Source organism: Diadema setosum, chromosome 13 (genome assembly GCF_964275005.1).
Source record: "Diadema setosum chromosome 13, eeDiaSeto1, whole genome shotgun sequence".
Taxonomy (NCBI): Eukaryota; Metazoa; Echinodermata; class Echinoidea; order Diadematoida; family Diadematidae; genus Diadema; species Diadema setosum.
The window spans coordinates 5,499,392-5,510,934 of NC_092697.1; positions in this window are offsets into that span (position 1 = coordinate 5,499,392).

An 11,543-nucleotide genomic window follows, 5' to 3' on the forward strand; every position below is an offset into this window, starting at 1 on the left:
TTTAAATTTTAACACACGTCTCAATGGGGAACTATATTAAGCCATGTGAGCCCAATAATGAAGTAATGGCACTAGAGGTGACGACCTCGACGACTAAGTGCAATGAAAAACTTTAGACGACAACAGAATAGCGCCAGCTACTGGTGTGTAAACACAAGAACAAACAAAACGTGCCAGCTATATTTCTCAGTTGCAAGACTAGTAAACTTTTGAAGGGTTAAATGATAATCATATATGAAAATACACTTCTGCTTTACATTTGGGTTGTTGCCAGACCGTGATAGTTAAGATGGGCTGCACAAATTCGGAATGCACTTGCAAAAGAAGAAAGAAAGAAAGAAATGCAAACGGCAAGTTCCTGCAGCTGCATGCTTTTGAGCAACTTTATGACAGAGTTTGAACTCTGAATGATTATTGCAAATAAGTCAAAACAAACAATAAAATAAAAATAAACAAAGCAAACAAACAAACAAACACTGAATTTTAATGAAATGCCATTCCTCATCACATTTGGTGAATAGCTTGAGGGTGGCAGAGATATCATGCAGAGCAGGCTTACAATTGCCCTAGACCCGCAGTGAATAGATGCTGAAAATGGCACTAGGAAAACAAAGAAATAGTTAAGAGTAAACACTAATTACATTGACACAATCACAACGAATTAATCTACATCATTGTTATAGAGGAAAACATCAGTTTGCCAGGGTTTGTAGCGCCATCTCTCGGAGACAGAGGCGAGTCTCTCGCCTTCGTCTCGGTACTTACATGGCCTTATGTCAGGATAAAACACTCTTGTGTCTTCTCCTACGTCATTCATCATCACTGGTGCCATCTTGGTAGAATCTTAAATCTGAATTGCCTCAAGCAATCAGTTTTGCCATTTTCGAGTGAATTGTGGGAGCACTATACGATTTAGTGGAAAAGGTCGTTTGACTCTGAAAAGTTAAACACTAAACCGTACGGTTGTTACACTGTCTTCAATGGAAAAAAAAAAAAATAACGGGTATTTGTAGTCAATCAAAACTGAGTCTTACAAAAATAGTTCCGTCGCGTAGATTCCCCTCGGACTTACCACAACAAATTAGGCTTGTGTAGAGTGATGAATATCTGTTAAGATCCTATCAATATCAGGTCAATTAATTTCCACAACACTCGATTTGTATCTTAAGCAGGTTGCCTTTGCGCAATGAAGCACATCAGATTGGTTCCGATCAAGGTTTGGAATCGTGTTCCCTTTTCCCCAATCAGAATTTCTCCATAGCTCCGGGGCTACTTTATGACGTATGAACGTACAGTCATAAGTGGCCCAGGGTAAAAAGGTGACCCACTTAGATCAATTTTCTGATTATGCATCCTGCTATTTCACCTCTGGTACGGACCCGGAGCCTCATAGCCGCGGTGTTTTGATCAACATCTAGGACAATCCATCACACACAAACAGTCGCCAGTTATTAAAACAGTTATACTCTATGCAACAATTACGATTCCGTGTTTATTCAAGATTGGAAATCTACCTGTGGAATTTGTGTTCTTCGCGTACTCAGATGACCTGTTCACAGTATGATACAGTTTCGATAGTTTCGTAACCCAAATCTCATGTCTTTCCTTTTGAGATTTTAAGAGTATATAAACCCAAAACTCTGACGTACAAAGGCCGGTTCGCACGGGTGCACAGTCCACAGTGCTTTTCACTGAGCAGTTTTATAATAGTCGTAGCCTCAGACACAGTCTTTATTGTTAACGAAACCATTTTATCTGCTAATTTTATGTTCATAAAAAAAATTTGTCTCTTCATTCTTTGGCGTTCGGGCAGATTGAGATTCACTTTGACATTTATGACTTTCTCTTTCCTCAGTTCTAATTTAGAGAGCTGCTTGCTGAAATAAAGTAAACATAGTGATTTATGTTTTACTTTTTTCCCTTTTCCCGCTTTGTTGCTGATTATAATTGATATAAAAAAATGAATATTTTTGACTTTATAGATACATCTGTACCTCAAAAGACATTTGATCTCTATTAGATGGTAGGCATATGTATGTAGGACCGCATAACAGAAATGCTACCGACCTTTATAATGCGTAGCTTTTAGTTGTTGCCGTCATTTGGTACTTTCTACCTTATTTTTTTCCCCACTACAAGTATGTTATTGTTCATTGTTAATATAAAAGATGAGTATTTTCGTCTGTATGGATAATTCATGTCTCGAGAACTTTGAATCTCTATCTGTGTAATACATAGGTATAGAACTATACACAACCGAAGGAACCGATTAACCCTTATGTAAACATTGCTTTCAGTTGGTTCCTGCATATTTTAAGCGCTTTTTCGTTATGGACCTAAAATTTTGGTCCCGCCATTAATACGTAAATATAACATTATGTTACATATCCTGCTCATGGTATATCATTGCATCTACTTTTGTAATTGTTTCTATGTTTCAAATTGTATTTTAATGATTTTGATATTTTGTTTCCTGTGTTATGAATTGTTTTTTATTAGTCTGTTATGAAATATGAGAAACACATCCAATTTACAGAATTGAAAAAAAAACTGCACAATTGCACTCCTCCTCTATCCCCACACAAAAGGAGAGAAGACTATGAAAGAAAAGAAGCAGAAGAAAAATCATGAAGAAAAAATAACAAGGCGAGCAATTAAGCAAAATATAAGATTAACAGTGAAATCGTCAGATTGATATTACAGTTTTTACCAATTAAAAATGCAGATATACTGATGACGATAACATGACAAATGAAGATGAAAATTGTACAATGATAATTATAAAATTAAGTTATCTACCTGAACTTTTCTCTTCACTGAAATCATCTTTCCTCCAGAGAGCCTCGGTCATTATCATCTCATCAAAAGCGTTGCCAGCCAACCAACTAGATGCGCCAAGAAGGACAATCTGCGTCAGATGAAGCACCTCAGCAGAGGATGAAGGCACAGGACGGGATTCGAACCCACGATCTGATGTGCGAGAGACCAAGGACGTACCCATTGAACCATAACCCTCTCTCCTTAGGGAAAAATATAAGTATTATTAGCTGGGTTTTTTTTTTTTTTTTTTTTTTTTTTTTTTTTTTTTTTTTGCATTTTCTCTCACTCTTTGTTGAATGGAAAAGAAAATGAAATGACGTGAAAATGTATTGCAAAAATGATAGGATTATAAAGAATGAATCATCTGACTCGGCTCGGGTATTTTATAAGTGACCTTCTTTTTTTTTCCTTCGTTTTCCTTTGTTTTGTAAAGGGTAATGAATGATACGTAAAAAAAAAAATAAGAACAATGACAACATATTGTAATTGTTTATGGTATATGACAGTATTAGGGAGTGGTATAGCGAGTCCTTTTGAAACAGTTACTGTTGGCCAAAGAAAAATGAAAATGCTTTTGCTTCAGTTATGATATTGGATCGCTAGTGTACATGATTACACAAGAGTTACCGTTTGGAAGATTAATTCGATAAGCAAATAATTCAAGAGAAGTAAAATGATGATCAATATGATGTTGCTCATGACGAAGATTGACTGTCATCAATGGTAAACATATAATTAATTCAGATGGTAACAAAAATAGCATCAGTGGTAAAAATGTGCTACAACCTACCATCCCCTCTTGCTGAAAAATGAATGGACAATGAATGAATTTCTCTAGCAAAATGTGTTTCGTGTATTGAAATTAAGAGTTTTATGAGTACATATATAATTGGTGTTGTATCATATTGGTACAGTGTATCACATATTCAGATAGGGCCTCATCCACGTCAAGCTCTGCTTATGATGACGGTCCCCTGTATTGATTTCGCCTTTGTTAATAGATTAATAGATTCGCCTTAATATGTTATTTTGATTTATATGTCACTTCAAACTGATGTTGTTACGCAAATGATTTTTTTTTTGTGTATTGATTTGTATGTTATCTGTATCATTCTGTTTTCATTTGCAATTGTACTCGGAGAAAGAAAATGCAGAAAAAACCAAACCAAACCAAACCAAGTAAAACAAACTAAAACAAGACGAAACAAAACAAAGAGAGAAACATACACACACACACACACACACACACACACACTTAATTTGTTCCACAGCTGTTGAAGACGATTACGATATTATTGATAATGATGGCGATGATGATGACGGCTGTCGCTGAGTGTAACGATGCATGGCCATTGCTGGACTGACAACGAGGTAGTAAACACTGATGGTGGTCCCGTTTCAGCTTCCTCAACTCTTGAGGGCGATGATGATTAATGGTGATGATATTGATGATGACTTGATGATGATGATAATGATGATGGATGACCCACATTATAGCGATGGTCATTCCGTGAATGACAACGTAGTAAGAAACAATGATGGGGGTCATGTTTCATCTTCGGTAATATTTCGAGTTGGTAATATTGTAATGATGATGATGATGAGAATGGGCAGGCGGTCGGTAAGGAACTAGAGTCAGGAGTAGGGTGAGTGCGCCCTGCTCAAAAGAAATGATCTTACGAAACGAGACACCCCATAACACCGCTCTGGCGCTGAAACCGGCTGCAGATGCGATCATGAGCACATTCCGCAGAGGTGACAATGGGCGACTACTTTAATCAATTCCCAAGAAGTCGAACTTTGGGCGGATGACTTACGTAGCATGATACCGCCGTCAGTCAGGCAGAAATCGGCGGCGTACATGCTTTTGAAACAATTTTATACGACGAGCTCTTAAATGGAAATCGATATGGCGTACTTCTCGATTTGCGCACAAAGCGGCTATTGGAGTGTGGGGGCCGACGGAGAACAGACGTCGAGCCGAAAATAGAACCGCACTATGAGGTACGTCTCAGAGCTCGTGGTGACCAAACAGCACACCAAGGACAAGGCTGGACATTTAAAAAACAAAAACGAATACATAGAACTCATCTGATCAGGACACCATCGTTTTGCGAAGTGATTGTGTATCCAGCCATGGCTCCTTATGAACAAACTTCGGACTGGTACAGTAAGTTACTGACTGACATTTATAGGCGTAACACTTCTTGTCTGCATCCATCCATCTGACATCATATCACCGCATCATGGCGTTGTCAAGGTGATTTCATCTGTGTTCACTGTTACATCTCATGTTATGGATGTGTCAATGTGAGCGTGCTCCACAGTGACTATCATCATCATGTATCGTTTATTGTTACGTCATCCTATCGTGTCGAGCCGAAGCGACTGAAAGGACACAATCTATATTATCAATCGTTACTTCATGCAGCGTATCATATATGCAAGAGCGAGATCATAAACAAGTAAGCACGAGACGGACTGGCTGATGAAATCTTGATAGTTTATGTAGGGCATAAGTATTTATGGAAATTATCATCGCTTGATGAGCACCGGCAAATGACAAATTGAGAATCATTCACTGTCAATCAAGTCACATTTCGACCTTGCTTTGATATGAGTTCGACGTTTCTCGTCGAAGAACAAGCTGCTTAGAAGATGCATTCATTTGCGTTATTTTTCCTGCATGTTCGTTGAGTTGGTTGAGCAAGGAGGCTAACACTGGAGAAGGAGAAGGCTAACAGTCATCAGACAATGTCAGACAGGAATTTTCATTAGATTTTTGTTGAAAATCTCTTTCTTCTCTACTTCTTTCATCGAACGTGTTGGATTTCAAAAACACAGCGGTAGGTATAGCAAACTTTTATTGATGTCACACAGCAGTCTTATCATCCGTGTCTGTCATCGTTGTGCGTGCTTACAAAAAAAAAAAAGAAGAAGATAGATTGAACTATCATATGAATAAACCGAAATGGATCAGTATCTTTCAGCTCTTCTTGTACTTTGCTTCACATCAATCATCGAAAGCTAACGCGGAGGAGGAAGAGCGTTGACGGGGAAAGTCTGAGAGTAATGGTGAATCCATTCTAACCGCTTTCCGTGGAGTTCATATTTGTGGTATGACTGGCTTGAAAGGACGGATAGATAAGGCGAGCATAAGTGATTTATTCTGCGATCCCACTCCCCCCCCCCCCCCCCCTCCCGGTCATTTAAGCAGATCACCGAAGTTACCATGACAACCGTGGCCTCGTTAGATACGCGGTAAGTTGTGATTTATTATTTAGTCTTTGTCACTTTCAGGTTAAGAAGGTGAAGATGAGACATTGATTAGTGCCTATATAGGTATTTTGATAATCGATACTGGCCTGCTCGGTCTGGGAATACAACATGAATAGAGAAGTATTCCCTATCTGTCTTCTCCCTGGTTTCTTTCTTTCTTTCTTTCTTTCTTTCTTTCTTTCTTCTAAGAATAGGTTGAGAAATAAAAACAATGATACAGACCCATCTGCTTTTCGAAAAAAAAAAGTGACAATAAGGCGAACCTGTGTCTGTCGCGGTAAATGGTGGTATAGTTCTGTGCACGACAAACAAGTCCCGTATAATCTATGTACATTTTACATCAAGTTGATGGCGTTAAGTGATACCTTGCCCTGTGTGAAATTATTTGTAATATATTTTTTTTTTATGACAAATGTTGTGTAATTGTAATTGGTAATTCGGCCTTGAAAGTCATCGTATATTCTCACAATTTCTAAACAACACTGTCGATTATGTCTTCCTCAGGAGTTCCTAATATTCTGCTGTTGGGCCGCACCCCATAAGCATGTGGTTAGGTAATTCGCCAGTCAAACATTCACTATTATAGGGTATAGTTATGTGTTGATACATGTAACAAATCATCACAAAAGCCGCATAGATTGTCACCCTACACCGTTTTTTTTCACTTTTTTTTTGTTTTGTTATTTGTTTTTACACTTGTATAGATTTCAAGGCTTTCAAGTAACACACAGTTTACTCCAATTTCTTAAAGAACAATCTGCTATAGAAAGTGTATGAGAGCAGGGCTGGCCGGTAAAGGAAATGCAGTTTTTAGGGAAAAAAAAAACACAGTTATTGTGCCCTAAACGCGGAACGAGGAAGATGAAAAATATATAGCGTTTATTAAAGCCAACCAACCCCTTTCTTTTGGTACTTCCATCCGTTTTAATGTCTGGGAATTTTATGAAAATTTATTTTATTAAAATAATGAGAAGTCATATTATGATAATAGTTTCCACTGTCAATAATCAAATCAAAAATTAAAAGGAACAAGCAAACAAAATGGGAGCTAGTTGTAATACTGCAGGGGAAATGGCACTTTGTTTATACATGCCACCTTCCTCGTTTATTATGGAAAACGCAAAAAATACATGTTGAAGATCTTATAGGAGGAATGGGCTTGTGATGGGCTTCGTGTACTAGGGTCCCTCAAAATAATGACGCTGAACGTTACATCATGGTATCTCGCGAACGTTTGTGGACGTCTATCTAGGAGGGTTTGCTTCTGAATTAGCTAGAATTCAGGTAAAAACTTTAATCCCTATTCCTCCTCTTTTGCCGACACCCTAATTATTCTACACCATGTATCACGAGCAAGTCTATGAATGTCAGGTTGAGGGTAAAGGGAACGAGAACAATGGAGAACGGGAACAGCCTCCCTCTCCTTCTCTCTATTCTCTCCGTCTCTAAAAGCGCGATGTATTGAGTAGTTATTGAAGTCGCCCATCTAGCTGCTTTGATGCGGCATCGTCCCCCTCTCTCAGGCCGGCAGATCCCGCTGCCCACGCCTCAAGCTCTGATGTATTGCATTTCGGAGCGGACCTTTCGCATTAAGTGCTCAGCCAGCTGGGCTGTCGTTCATGCGTAAAACACGTTTCATCATAAATCAAACAAAATAGAAGATGAAAAAAAAATGCATTTTTCAGAAAATGGAACAGTCTCTGTCATTCCTCCCTTCCAAAATCAATGATAGATTGGATCTGCCGGACAACTTTATAAACAACGCTGATTTTCCACGTGTTCATCATTATTCCGTCACAACATTTGTTATGATAAGTGCATTGTGAATGTTTGATCGATAAGCAAGAGTCCTCAACAACCTTGCAAGGGCAGAAGGTCGCAACTTCGTCATCTATCACGATAGCTATAGTTTGTCTTAAGTCAAGCAGTCGAGTATTCTCATTTCTGTTGCTACTCTTTATTATGAGCAAATATTCGGTCTGGTCTCCGTTAACTATGACACCGTCGTCATCTTGACTTGTCGATCCTTAAAGGGAAGGTAAACCCAAAGAGCAATGTGGATTGAGTGAAAGCAGCAACATTAGTAGAACACATCAGTGAAAGTTTGAGGAAAATCGGACAATCGATGTAAAAGTTATGAATTTTTAAAGTTTTGGTGTTGGAACCACTGGATGACTAGAGGTTATGACGTATATGAGTGGACCACAGCACAAAGAAAATACAAAGAAAGTTCAACAAAATTTCACTTTTCTAGCATTATGAAAGAGCACTTGACTAACCGCTTTCAGAAAGCAGGGGTAATAATTGCTACCCTTAACATATGTCAGTATCAAGTTGATGGAGTTTGTAATTTTCATGAAAAATGATTTTTTTTTTGTGGAATTTTCCTTATATTTTCTTTATATTGTTGTCCACTCATACGTCATAATCTCTAGTAGTCTCCTCATCCAGCGGTTCCAACACCAAAACTTTAAAAATTCATAACTTTTGCATCGATTGTCCGATTTTCCTCAAACTTTCACTGACGTGTTCTACTAATGTTGCTGCTCTCACTCAATCCACATTGCTCTTTGGGTTTGCGTTCCCTTTAATTGGCGAAGGCAGTATCCTTCATTTCCCTCTAACTTTATTTGTTTCAGAACTGTGCCGGTCCAGAAACATTGAAAAGCTAGTTGCGACTCAAATAATTACAATTTCTTTCCAAAAAAAATCCAAATTACGAAAAGGAAATAAGTCGTTTTCTGAAAAAAAAAGTCCTTTCTTCTTCATTAAATCATTTTCCGAGGCTGGATGCTCCTGACGCAAAAATGCAAAAACTGATAAACGTAATAAATACTTATTGTCTAACTGTATATATTTGTGTGTGTGTGTGCGTGCGTGTGTGTCTGTATTTCTGTTTGTGTGTATGTATACTATATGCTACTTTATTTCAAAGAAACTTGTAATAGAACAGTGGACCACCACATTTCTGATTTTCAATTTGAGCAAATCGCCTGGTGAAAATTCTGATAGTCTCTCCTTCAAAATAATTCTAGTTTAGTAAATGTCATACCATCAGATTAATGCAACACAATTGCCAAGTAAATAGTTTTGATTTGCATGTTAAGAGCAAGGTCAAGTAAAAAAAAAGAAAAAAAAAGATGATAACATATCTTTTCAGCCGAGCCTTCATCTCTTCAACCGATTGATTTAGGCTGGTGGATGTTGAGAAAAGGCGCTGAGGACTGGGGTTGGTGGATGTTGAGAAAAGGCGCTGACGAATGAGTGGCACAGACTATGTAACAATAGCGTGTGTAGGTTAGTTTGTACACCATGGTCATGGTTGCTCTTACAGTTCGTTATTCAAAAGTTTCATAAATCCGAAAATGAAATAATAAGATTTGTAATTCAGAAGGTTCGCAAATCCGACGTTCGTAGTTCCAAAGGTTGTTTGTACTCACCTTCTCCTCATTCAGTTCGAACAATAAGTCATTTTCGGATGAACAAACCTTTGGAATGACGAACCTGAATTTATTTTTTGATATACGAATTAAGAAGAGTGTATCATTTTCGGATTAATCATGTCACCGAGCCATCGGGATATAACAAGCCGTATTTCATTTTTGGACTAACGAATCTCCGGAAAAACGCCACTATGTTTGACTTAACGAACCCTGTTTTATTTTGGAATTAAGCAAGCATGTTCTGTAGGTTTAGAGAGTTTGTGTGTTTAACGTGTGAATAACGCGCATCACCCGCACGTCACACCCTTATCTTATTGCAGTTTGAAATAATATTTCAAACTGCAACAAGATAAGGGTATGTTTGTTACCTAAATACAAAGTTTAAGTGTGTAATGAAATATCCCCCCCCCCCCAAAAAAAAAAGAGAAAAAGAAACAAAGATTTGTTTCACAGGGGATGAAGATAAAGGCATAAATTGGGATTTCGACTGTACCAGAATGCATCACAGGCGTGACAAGAATAACATTAAAGTGCTACTCAGGACGAAAGTATAGTTTGATTTTACAGAAGGGGCTAGGATGTAGGTCTCGATGTATGTCACCCCCAGAGGAAAAGTATCAATGCTAGTGCAGAGGTGGTGAAGGCCTACGCACAGTTCCAAGGGGAGTGAAAGGTGGTGATTAAGACAACCCCTTCTTTTAAAAACAGCCGCCCCCTTCTAGCAGGGAGTAAAAGGTCTCCATTTAATGGATCTCGACTTGCAGCTGTTTCGGTTGGACAATTAATGGCTATGCATCATGCAGGGTTCATGTAATGGCCTTATGATTATGTGTGTCGATAGATTTTTGTGATACCAGTATTGTAAAGTCTTTAATTATTTCCTGACATAAAACCTTACCTTCCAAGTAGGTCTACTGAGGGGAGTCGTTTGTACCATCATGGAACAGGACAGGCATCGGCACCGTGCCCGGCACCTTATTACATACCATGACCGCTATAGTTCGACATGATTTATTGGAAATTGAAAACCCATCTTTTGATAAAGAACGGTACGCATTTGGAAGGCCAGCCCATAATGAAGTATCATGGTAGTGACTAAATCTACAATTTCGCAGATCTTTCTTGTTTATTGACTAATATTCTAACATTAAAGTGTACATGTTATTTGCGTGACTTGTCTTACACTCTAATCTATCAAACAATTTTTGGTATCTGTGGTTCACTTCAAAATGATCCTCTTTCAGGTAAACTCGTTCGGTAGGAACTTTATCATGAGTAGAGCTGAACATATCAAATTGCGACGTCATGTATCGGGACATTGTGATGATGGAATATGGATACGAAATGAGATGCATTAAGCCCGCTGCGGTGGCCTTTAGGGTATAGTTTGTTTCTAATGCAGAAGTGCTCTTTAGGTACATTCAAAATAATAATTAAAGTGGATCATAACAGCTGTTAGAAAGAAAAGTCTTCAACAAGATCTTGACGAACTCAACAGATTTTCAAAAAAAGTGGATGATGGAGCTCAATGCATAGAAATGCCGGGCAGAGAAGTGCCACTGCACCTCAGTCAAGATAAAGAAGACAAGATTGCATCATGAGTACACCTTGAATGGTGCAGTTTTGGACTCGATTTCTTAAGTGTCTGGGTATCACCATCAACAAAACCCTGAAGTGGAACCGTCATGTTCCTGGAATTTACCAGAAGGCAAACAACACCTTTAGCCTTCCTTCGTCGAAATCTCCACATCATAGACACTCTAGTCAACTCAAAACAACAGCTAACAAAACTCTCTTGCGCCCTCTTCTGAAGCACAGCTGCACAGTATGGGATCCCTATACGTCACGTTCCATTAACCAGCACGAGAAGGGCTGCCAGAAATGTGCTAAACGGTTACCACAAGACATCCTGAAATGTCGCGACAACTTGGCTGGTATGAACTCAAGAAGTCACGAGAAACACTTGGGCTTTGTACATTCTACAAGATGCACAACTCCCCT